This window comes from Alligator sinensis, unplaced genomic scaffold, assembly GCF_000455745.1.
Source record: "Alligator sinensis unplaced genomic scaffold, ASM45574v1 scaffold111_1, whole genome shotgun sequence".
NCBI lineage: Eukaryota > Metazoa > Chordata > Crocodylia > Alligatoridae > Alligator > Alligator sinensis.
The window spans coordinates 971,377-982,199 of NW_005841875.1; the positions used below are offsets into that span (position 1 = coordinate 971,377).

The window sequence follows — 10,823 nt, forward strand, 5'->3', positions numbered from 1 at the left end:
TGCCCAGCTCCATGCTGGCCGCTGCTTTGCTCAGTTCTGCAGGGCCCCCCAAGAGTGCCAGGACTGGGGCAGTTACCCTGATTCATGCCCCCCCAGGATACCCCTGGCTGAAACTATTCAAAACATAGCCCTACTTGTAAAAGGTTGAGTAGAAATGATGCTATTCTCTCGAAGGAGTGTCTCAGGGACCAATATATTGCCCTCAGGAAAGAGGGCACTATTTGAGTGGAGCTTGTGTGTCTTTCTGTGAAATAGGGAAGAAAAAGCTGAGGTCATAAGACAAGTACTGAAAAAAACTTCAGGGTATTTCTCCATTTCTGTCCCCTATGTTCCCTTGGGGCAGAAACACTAATTTCCAACCATCTCTAAAGAACTTAAGTACTGATTTGAGTAGGGATTGACTGAGGCTCTACCTTGAGGAGCAGCCAGAGAGGGACCTTATTAAGGATAATAGTTCCTGTGAAAGGGGTTTGTGCCACAGGGCCTTGTGTAAGCCTGCTGGGGCTTTGGGAAAGTTGGCTTCCTTTTCTTCTGGTCTTTTTGCTCATTTTTTATCAGAAAAATATCAGGATTATGAAGTGTGACCATTTATGGTCTTTATGAGGGTCTCAGAGATGTTTCTTAGCAGCTTCCACTTGATTCATTGTCCAAATGCAACTTTTTAAATTCGTTATATACCAACCAGCCAACCAACCAACCAACCAACCAATCAATCAATCCCCAAAGCACCGTGATCACTTTTGGACTTTAGACTATATTCATATTATCTTCATCTTTGAAGAGCCCTAGTGGGGTGGTTGAGGTCTGTTGTCTGTGGTCACCAAAGATGGAAAGGAAAGTACCTTCACTTCTCTTCCAGCGGATATGCACGGAAATTGCATTGCTTATCTTGTGCCAAACAAACATTGCAAATCCTTGTGGATATTTTGCCACTGTGCCTTAGCAGCTCTAGGCCTTTTTCAGTATCGCTGCTCTCCAGGTTCCTCCCTTCAATAAATATCTGTGGTTCTGATTATTTGCCTTCTCCCAGATGTATTAGCCTGGATTTTCCAAGCCGAATCTCATTTTGCTATTTCCTGTCCAACATTCATTCTCTCCAGGCTTTAGTGAATTATTTCTTTTTCCTGGCTGGTATATATATCATTCCCAATTTGTTGTAATCTGCAGATGTAATTATTTTCATTTGCAGAATGCCTCTGGGTCTTAAATTTCAATCTAGACAGCTGCCAGGGAGAACAGGGGAAAGACTCAAAACCTTTGTGTGAAGTCCAGTACAGAAAAAAAGGCTGATAAAGCCCCTTTATGAAATTTCAAATTCTTTCTTTTAGAGAGCAATTAATATGTTCTGCTATAAATCTGACCTTGAATGCTCCCAATTTTGGCTTCATCTATCTCTCTAGAAGCAGTAGGTATTATTAATATGTGTGTTTGTGTATGATGTTAGCGTGAGGCGGGTACAAAAACTCACGGAAAAAAAACCCTCTCTTGCCACTTGCAATTAGGATGAGAGATTTCCAAGAGGATTCAGTTTTCCATAGAGAGCATAAATATATGTATTTTTTTCCTAGTCCCAACTAGAATCAGAGCTGGGACTTTCAATTTGCAAGCTTGTTTTCAGACAAATAATTAAGTGATAAGGATTTATTTGTCCATGTACACAGAGAGGAAGAGAAACATTAATAGCAAAGCACTTCATAAAAGGGCATCCCATTAAAATAAGGCACCAGAGTTCCTTTAAAGGTAGCAAGCCACCTCGCTCAACAGTTTGTTGGTAAGCGTGTAGCGTACAAAGATAATCAGATTTCAAGACCTTTGGCACATTGTTATGTTTGCAGTGCTACAAGCTCTGTAGCATTAGAAAAATAAGAGTGCTAAGGACAGGCACACAGATACAGCTTGGTACCACAAATTTGTCACCGACCAGCCATTTTTGCAGAGGACCAGCCATCTTTTTAGTGTGACAAACAAAATGAACAGCAACAGCTTGGTACAACAGCTTGGTTTGCAACAGCTCGGTACAATAAAGTTGTCATCAACTAGCCATTTTTGCAGAAAATCAGCCATTTTTTTAGTGCGACAAACAGAATGAACATGTGGCCCGTTGCTTTTTGCTGCACTAAAAGAGCTGAGGAGGTGGGACAAATGTAACGCCTGGTTTATGTCCCAAAGAAACCATCTCAAGGATCCCATGCCTACCCCCAGTGAAGGACAAGCCCACTGAAATGTAAACAAGAAATAATCATTTGCATTCACTACATGGGCTACAGAGTTCATAGCAAATCTCTAGCTTTTCAATTAAAGAATATCAGGCTTCATTTAATGTTACCCTGCGAATATAAAAAGAAGCAAGCAAATAATGTATTACTCCTTCCACTGATAAAATAATTGCTAAGTTGATGGTTTTTGCATGAGGCAAGAGTGAATCAAGCTGCAGAACAATAGGCAAATTGCTTTGAAATAGATATTATTTGCCTCGGTTTTGTTTTCTGTTTGACCAATTTAGATTAAAAAAAGAAAAGCATATTACCCAGTCCTGTTTGTTTTGTACCTATTTTACTTTCTGCTGCCTGGCTGAATCACTCTTCATTTGCTTTGCTCCTTTTTGAAGAGAAGCCTCACCCTTTATCTGGGGGTGGAAAATGCATCAAAGACATTGGGTTTTATTAGTGGCAGTTAGCAAATGCCGGGCCTTCCAACACCAATCTCCACTCCCCAAGTGTGCCTATGACATTTATAATGCATATAATGCATACACAGTTTCATTTCATTATCTACCATACCAATTCATAGAGAACAAAGCAAATGCATCATGCGAACACTGATATACCACTAAAAACAATACAAAATAGATATACAGGAGACAGGATTCCAGGACAGACAACCACCCAGTTATCTCTACTATCCCAATGTTTGGAAAAACCCACTGGAAAGAGACCACTGGGTTGTTTCTTTTATAGTATATAACCAATGCACAGACATATTTAATGCGAACTGAAGGTGGTATGAGCACTGCAACAGTCTGGCAAGAACGGGACTGCAAGCTTCATGAAATTCAGCAGAATAAAAATGGCGGTTACTAAACATTTTTATCATCTACCAGCTTCAATCCAAGAATACCAAAGCACTTCAAAAAGAGTAATTACAATTGACAATGACCTATATGGTAAGCATGTTCCAATATAAACAGTTTACAGATGAGAAAGCTAATCTACAGAAATAAAGCCAACTTATACAGTGCTCATAGCCAGTTGGTGGCAAAGTGGGAAAGGAAACCAGGCGTGAAATCCTGGCTATCTTGCACTTAATGGGAATGTTGCCACTGACTTCAGCTGAGCCAGGATTTCACCCCAGAAGTCAACTAATACATGTCTGGCAGTACTGCATTTTTGAATCCTTGTCAAGGTCTTGAATTGTTAGGAAAGGGACAATCATTAAGGCTTAGTTTTCAGGAATGACCATCTAACGTTTGAAAAGAATGAATGAACAAATGAAAAAAAAAACCCATAGAGGAAACCACCTACAGCAGTTTATGCTAGAGCTAAATGCATGCCTTTCACAATATCAGTATTAGTATTGAATAATTTTGCCAGGAATTTTTTGGGGGGGCAGGGAAACTTTGCAGTTCTCCCTCTGCCTTTATGCTTCACACCAAATTCCCAGAAAACAAAACTCAATTTTGCTGTTAACATTTATGTCATGGTATATATTTTAAAAACACCTTACACATATCACTGGTTTTTGCATTCAAGAGGAGGGCCTTCTTTGCAAGGCAGAAAAGGAGAATTAAAGTCCTTGTGTCTAGGGAAATGGAGGAGCTACCACATCTAAGAAAGTCCAGACATTTACACTACCTCTAAGAATATTAGAAAACGTGGGGTCATGGTCATACTTCCTAGGTGCTTGGGGCAGATTGTTCTGCTTTGTGTTTTTGGTGACCCTATTCACTGCTGAATAGGGGCTATAGGTGGAATAAGACTCTTTACCGTAGAGTTTCAGTGAGTTTCCATCCCACCCTGGATAATGCACCAGTTCTACATGGATAAATAAAGGTATGAAAATCACCTGGAACCTTGTGTTTCCTTTGCCATTTACAGCACACTCATTCACATGCGTCATAAGAGCAGTCCTACCATCAGTAATAAGATCCCCAGTATTTTCAGTGCTAGGCATCTGAGGTCGGGTTTCCAGTGGCAGATAAAACATGATGAAAATGAGTTAGTCAAAACTACCATATTTCTTCATATAGCACCTGCCACCCTCCTCCCCCAAATGAGATGCTCAACTTGTTTTGGGAAGACAGAATGATTTTTAAAAAGATATTTCCAGAGGTTGGGCTGAATCCCTGCAGGGCATCCTGACCACGTGGCTGGATTCGGTCACTTCTCAGCCAAAGCTAGTTTTAACCCTCTCCGAGCCAAAAGCAACCACCTGCTATTTAAAGTAACTGTGATATTGCAGACTATACTTTGCCCCTTGCAGCCCTTACCTCGTCCCTATGCTTCTAGTCCAGGGCAGAAATCAGCTTCCCCAATTAGGACCCTCATACTAATTATGGAAGGACGATTTGGGGGGAAAGAGTGTGTATGATACCCAGGTAAATTTGGTAATAGTGAGTGAAAAGAAGCAGCGAGCTAACTGAAAAGATGAATACTTGATAATAAGCACTTAAATGTACAAGCGCACTCTTGAAATCTAAGGGGAAATGCCCTTCCACCTTGCAGTGTCTTTGGGCTTTGTGAATGTTGTCCTCTGAAAATCTACTTAAAAACCTTCTTCTCAGGGATCATCCTTGATGGGTCAAGAGGACAGTCTGCTTGTGTTCCTCTCATTAATTCATTAAACGGTTCATTTTTAAACCAAAATATACATTTTTTTTCTGTTGATTTCTGCCGACGCTTGCCAGAAGGCTTAGAGCCGGGGTTATTTTTAGTAGATATGACAGAGTCACTTAGTCATAAGTTTAGGGTTTTACTTTCAGTGTCAATTTTTTCAAAGAGCCTTAACATTTCATTGATGAGTGCTGGAATCTTGGCTTCCGTCCTTGATTATTTAGTGCCATTAGCAAAGCAAGATAATCCAGCCTGAGAGGATAATTCCTTTGCACATTGAGGTAGATTTGTACAGTCATAAGGGAATTATCATTTATTTGAGCTGGCACAGCGCTTCCGTTTTTCCGCCTAAAAGATTCCAATAATCTATTGCCGATTTCTGCTTTTACCTATGTCATCACAAAAGTTCTCGGGTTCTATTTCACATCTATGGCTCTCTATCAATACCATAAAATAGATTTTTTTTCATAACATCTCCATTTTGTGGGCATTTCTTTACACTCTTCTGAATGTCCTAGATTCTTTTCAGCTTGAAAACTCATCATCACTGCCTCATGTAATATGTATATCAGATATTGAGGGTGCTTCGCTGGACAAGGATTGTTTTCCTTCTCTTTGTACAGTACTATGGGTGTCCAAACCCATGATTGGCGCTTCTAGGCCCTATTCCAATTAAACCAAGATATCATACAGAATGGAACTGTAGCTCTAGATACCCCCAAATAACCAATAGCAAATAAAAATGGTATTTCTATTAAAATCTTGTGAAACTGCAACCAAAATGGCAAGATGGCAGTTTTAGACAACAAAAAGAACATTGCATCACACACTGCAAATGGCAATAAAGAGAAATTTTGACTAGTGTATTGGGAAAAGCCCTGTTCCCAGTTGTGAAGACTGTTAAAATACCCGTACCCTTATCACACACACATAATTTGCTAGGATAAATGTCTGCTCTGTATCAAATTATACAGAAGTTTAGGAACGCTGCTATCCAATCTCATACATCATTTTAACAATCCTGACTTTTCATTCCTGAGTGAAAAATTATTCCTTTGAGCCTCATACGATACTCATTGAAGACAGCGGGAGTCATTCAATGTGTTTCAGTGGGAGATCAGTACAGACCCTTAGATGCATTTAAAAATATAATTTTGGGACCCTCAGTGCTGCAGTCCCCTTCCTTCTACAGCCCTCAAGACTGCAACCTTTGGCATTCTTGATGCAACGGTGGGCATAAGGGCTTTGCCCCTGTCCAGCTTGGCGTTCTGATTGTAGACCTGAGCTCTGGGAAGGTATGTGGCATTAGTAGGTGCCACTTGGTGACAGATCAGGCTGTGATCTGATAAGAACAGGAAGAGGATTCCTGCAGGAGTTTCAAAACTTGTACACACAGGGTCAGGTGGTGTAAAGATGTGTAGTTCCAAAGACTGACCTTGATAGCAGTGAACCAGTTGACAAGAGCGGAGGGTCTGACCCAGGGGTTGGCAACCCCCCTGGCGCATGTGCCAGAGCATGGCATATGAGATCATTTTATTCCACGTACCACAGCCAGCCCAGGCTCTGGCCATGGAGCTTGGGTTGCTCATAGCAGGTGGCCGGGAGGCTGCAAGCCCTCCTGCAAGGAGCTCGGGCTACGTGGCTGGCAGCAGCTGCCCAGAGCCCAGGCCAGCTGCAGCCGGGAGGCCGCAAACAACTGCACCGGACTTCAGAGCGCCGGCCATGGTCTGTGGTGGTGGCGGGTGGCCAGAATTGCACTGTCCCAGACCCCTCCCCTGCCGTCTGCCCGGAGGCATGTGTGCAGCTGCCACCATTACAAAGCCCAGGCTGTGGGCAGCTGCAGCAGGCAGTGGGCAGGCTGCAAAAAGCTGCACCGGCACCAGCTCCACTCTGGTAGCAACTGCATGCATGCCTAGGGACCCAGGGTGGGGAAGGGGCTGGGGCAGCATAACCCCGGCCCCTCCCCAACCATCTGCCCAGAGGCACATGTGTTGCCACTGCCAGCAGCGAGTATTGGGCCCCTCTTGGCTCCCCTGCGTTCTGCCCTTGGCATGCCAAGTCGAGGCATGAAGGGGGTTTGGAGGGTTTTTGGCACTCCAGCCAAAAATGTTGTTGATGGGGCTTGGAGTGTTTTTGGCACTCCAGCCAAAAATGTTGTTGATCCCTGATCTGACCTGTTATATCCCTTTTGGCTCTAAGGAGAAGATGTGAGCTGGAGACATTCTGTGCCTTTACGTGTTTCTAGCTAGGATTTCAACTTCCTGCAGCTCTGCTGACGTGCTGAAGGTGTAGGCAAACGGCTGCCCGCTCTCAGAGCAACATGGAGCCTGCTGTGATTACCATTGCTCCTGACAACGTTCATGACTTCTTCCTTCCCTCTTTTATTCCATCCCCTACATTCAAAAGCTTCTCCCTCACCCTTCACCTTTGGGAGGGAAGTCTCCTTGAACCCATTCCCTTCTCCAGTAAAAGATCAAACACAACTTACTCTGAAAGTCGACAGGTCCCATTCTGCAACCCTTCACTAAGAAAAGTGAGATCAATAGGACTTTTGCTCAGAAAACCTCTGCAGAACTTGGCCCTACAGATTTGAATCTCCTTTACTGCCATTCTTCATTCACAGTATCTTCTCTACAAGGAAATCATGCTTGTATCTCTGTGTTATTTTCTGTGCCAAAGGTAATAAGCCAACCTTTAGTATCATAATTTGGGGTCCTTGCCAATTTTCAGGGACAAAGGAAAGTAAAATAAATCCATCATATAAGTCGTTCATATGAATCAAAGATCAATTTATGAAACTGCGATCAAAATAGAGAAAGTCAGCATTGTTCAAGGGTCACTGGGCCATTAATATTTGATGGGAGCAAGCATAATGAGAAACTGTACAGATTGCTTCAAGCAAGTAAGAGCTTGAATGAATTCTAATCCCTTATCTTCCTTGTCTTGATTTTATTTTTCTCTCATTCTTCGTGTTAGTCAGAGAAAGATGAGCAACATCTAAACTTTATGGCATATTGCCAATCTTCATTGTGTAGTAGAAAATAAATTATTCCAATAAACTGAGTTTCATGGCAATTCCTTCATATTTGTACCTCTCGTTGTAATGGTTCACAGGCATGGTGAAACAACAAGCAGGTTCAAGTGTCAGATGAATTCTTTAGGATGCTAAAGAGTATTTGTCTTGCTGTTTTGCTACCTAGGTGTCATACATGTCTTCATTTGAATCAATTCTTACAATAAAATAAGATTAATCCTTATACAGATTAACCCAGATCAATACAATATGATAAACAGATTAATTGTTTGTTACCAGTAAAGAAGAAAGTTTGGTTTTTACACAGGGCCTTCAGCATATAATGTCAACCGTCTGTAACTGCAGTCAGCTGTTTCATTAGATCCTTGCAATTGCTATTGACTTAATCATGCCATAACATAAAATTTGCAAAGCAATTAGTCCATTTCAGCTTCTCTCTTGGAGAAAACACTTTGTTCACTGACCAGAAAGGTTATAATCCTAATAGTAACGGTGTGAATGCAAACACTGAACTTTCACTGATTCCTAATCACATAGCCAAAGTTACACATTAGGATTAGATTTGGATTAATCAAATGAACGACTGACCAGAATTTTTGTTGACATTACAATAGTTTGAAAAAAAGCATAAATTCAGCAGCATTGCAAACTTTGCTAAATAGAAAAGAGGCAACATTTGTTTGGTCAGACGAACGGTTATTTGCTCAGCTTTTCACAGCAGCAACTATAAATCCCATGATTTTATTCATTTATTTATTTGCCAATTCAGGCTCAAAGGTATGTTTATCTGGAGCTGCGTATTTAAAATCCCCAACCAGATGATCTTCCAAAACAGAAAGCTGTATTTCGTAGTAATCTTAATTTGCTTGTTATTTTATTTTGGGCGATGCAAAGGATAAAGAAAACAATAAAAATCCACCTTAGCTAGTATGTCACAGTCCTTTATCTAAGTAACTAGTAACGTGGAAATTGCTTTTTAATGTGCTAGTTATTACAAAGATCATTAATATGAAGGAACCAGTTAGAGTAACTGGTACTTTTCAGCTGTGCATGTCTTTTGATTACAAAACCCTTTTGATCTGGCCACTTCTTTATCTGCTAAAATAGAGGGAATAGTGCAGATATTAAATTATCTCTCTGAAGAACATGCAATCCCTTTCAAAACCACAAATGGACCCCTGCTTTTTATTAATGCAATCAACTGCAATAACATATTTCCTCTTAACGTTCCTTTTAGTTATTTGGGTCTTTCATCGCAAAGAAAGGTAATTAAAAAGCAGCCAAATTATACATTGTTCTAAATTCAGTCTCTCTGGGGAAAGAGATGAAATAAAGAAGCTTAATTTTTTATAATAAAACCTATCGGTGAGACCCACTGGTGCCAAGGTCTATCATTAGGAAAGAGCCTGTGAATTTTCTGATACTAAGCCTCTCTCTTCTCGGCAGCCTGGCTGAAGAAGCAGCCGAGTTAAGAAACACGTGCTGTGTAAAGAGGAGAAGCCGCGCTCTCCCTCCTGCAGTCTGGGATGTCGTAGTCTATTTTTCAGATCAGTGAATAATGATGTGCTGTTTCTTTTCAAGGGAATCAGGGATCGGGAGGGCAAAGTTGCTAATTGCAAAGTGTCAGCCAGCCATTTTGCAGCTGAGTGGACCAGCAGAATCGTGCTAATGGACAAACTCCTTGTTGAGTCTACGGACGGTCTGTGCAAACGAAGCACGTTGCCATTTGTGCTGAGTCAGGGGTCCTGTGGAGTTACACAGCATTTTACGCATAGCAACAGATTGCAGCTTCCTTCTGGCCCAGCACCATGCCCCTTCTCAGTTTCCTTCTTTGAGGGTCAAATTAGACCAGGGGCGGGCAATTATTTCGGGCGGAGGGCTGCTTACTGAGTTTTGGCAAGCCATCGAGGGCCACATGACAGGCAGCCAGGGGCAGATAAATATTAACTTTCTACATTTTTTAGGGGTCTTGAGGGCTGGAGAGAATGGCCTGGTGGGCTGCATTTTGCCTAGCCCTGAATTAGACAATATTGGATGCTCTCCAAGGCAAGATTGCTTTTTTCTTCCTTCTGGAGATGTTAATATTGACTTGACTTTTCAAAAATAATAATTAGCGAATTTGCCTTGCACAAAATTCTTTGGATTATGCATTTGCCTTTAGCAAAGATATTATTAAAAACATTTTTTATTTTAATTTTTTTTGCCTTCTTGCAAAAATAGAGAAACACCTGAAACCTGGGTGTGGTACTGGTGATGGCCCTTTTGCTGCAGTAAAAAAACTTGCTTGATTGTAACACTGTTGCTCTCATCCATGGATAACAAAGCTGATGTATCCATTAGGGTCCCTCTTAACAAACCAATGAAGAGCAGGCAAAGTTCCCGGGAGATACATAAACATGAAAACCGATTAGGAGGATGAACGTTGAACTGGGGATCCATATTCCTAAAGAAGTTCTGCACCCTCACATCCCATTATAGAGTGTGCATTAAAAAAAACAGTGAAGTCTTTGTGTGTCCTTTATTATATGTAACTATTATATTTTATACATATTTGTACATTTTATATTTCTTATCTTATTTATATCTATAAATATTATATCTTAGTTGTTATTTATTATATGTAACTATATTTTATACCTATTTATACATTTTATATTTCTTATTCTATTTATATCTATAAATGTTATATCTTAGTTGTCCTTTATTATATGTAACTATTATATTTTATACCTATTTATACATTTTAGAGCTTATTCTATTTATATCTATAAATATTATATCTTAGTTGTCCTTTATTATATGTAACTATTATATTTTATACCTATTTATACATTTTAGAGCTCTTATTCTATTTATATTTATAAATATTATATTTTAGTTGTCCTTTATTATATGTAACTATTATATTTACAATTATTATATGTAACTATTATATGACGGCACTATAATTGTAAAGCATG

The 10,823-nt window shown here is 40.4% G+C and overlaps 1 protein-coding gene across 1 annotated transcript in view; it reads left to right on the plus strand.

The window, feature by feature from the left end:
- Positions 1-10,823, plus strand: part of TRPC7 (transient receptor potential cation channel subfamily C member 7) — a 115,654-nt gene that overhangs the window by 48,168 nt on the left and 56,663 nt on the right. The gene's annotated exons all lie outside the window — the stretch shown is intronic.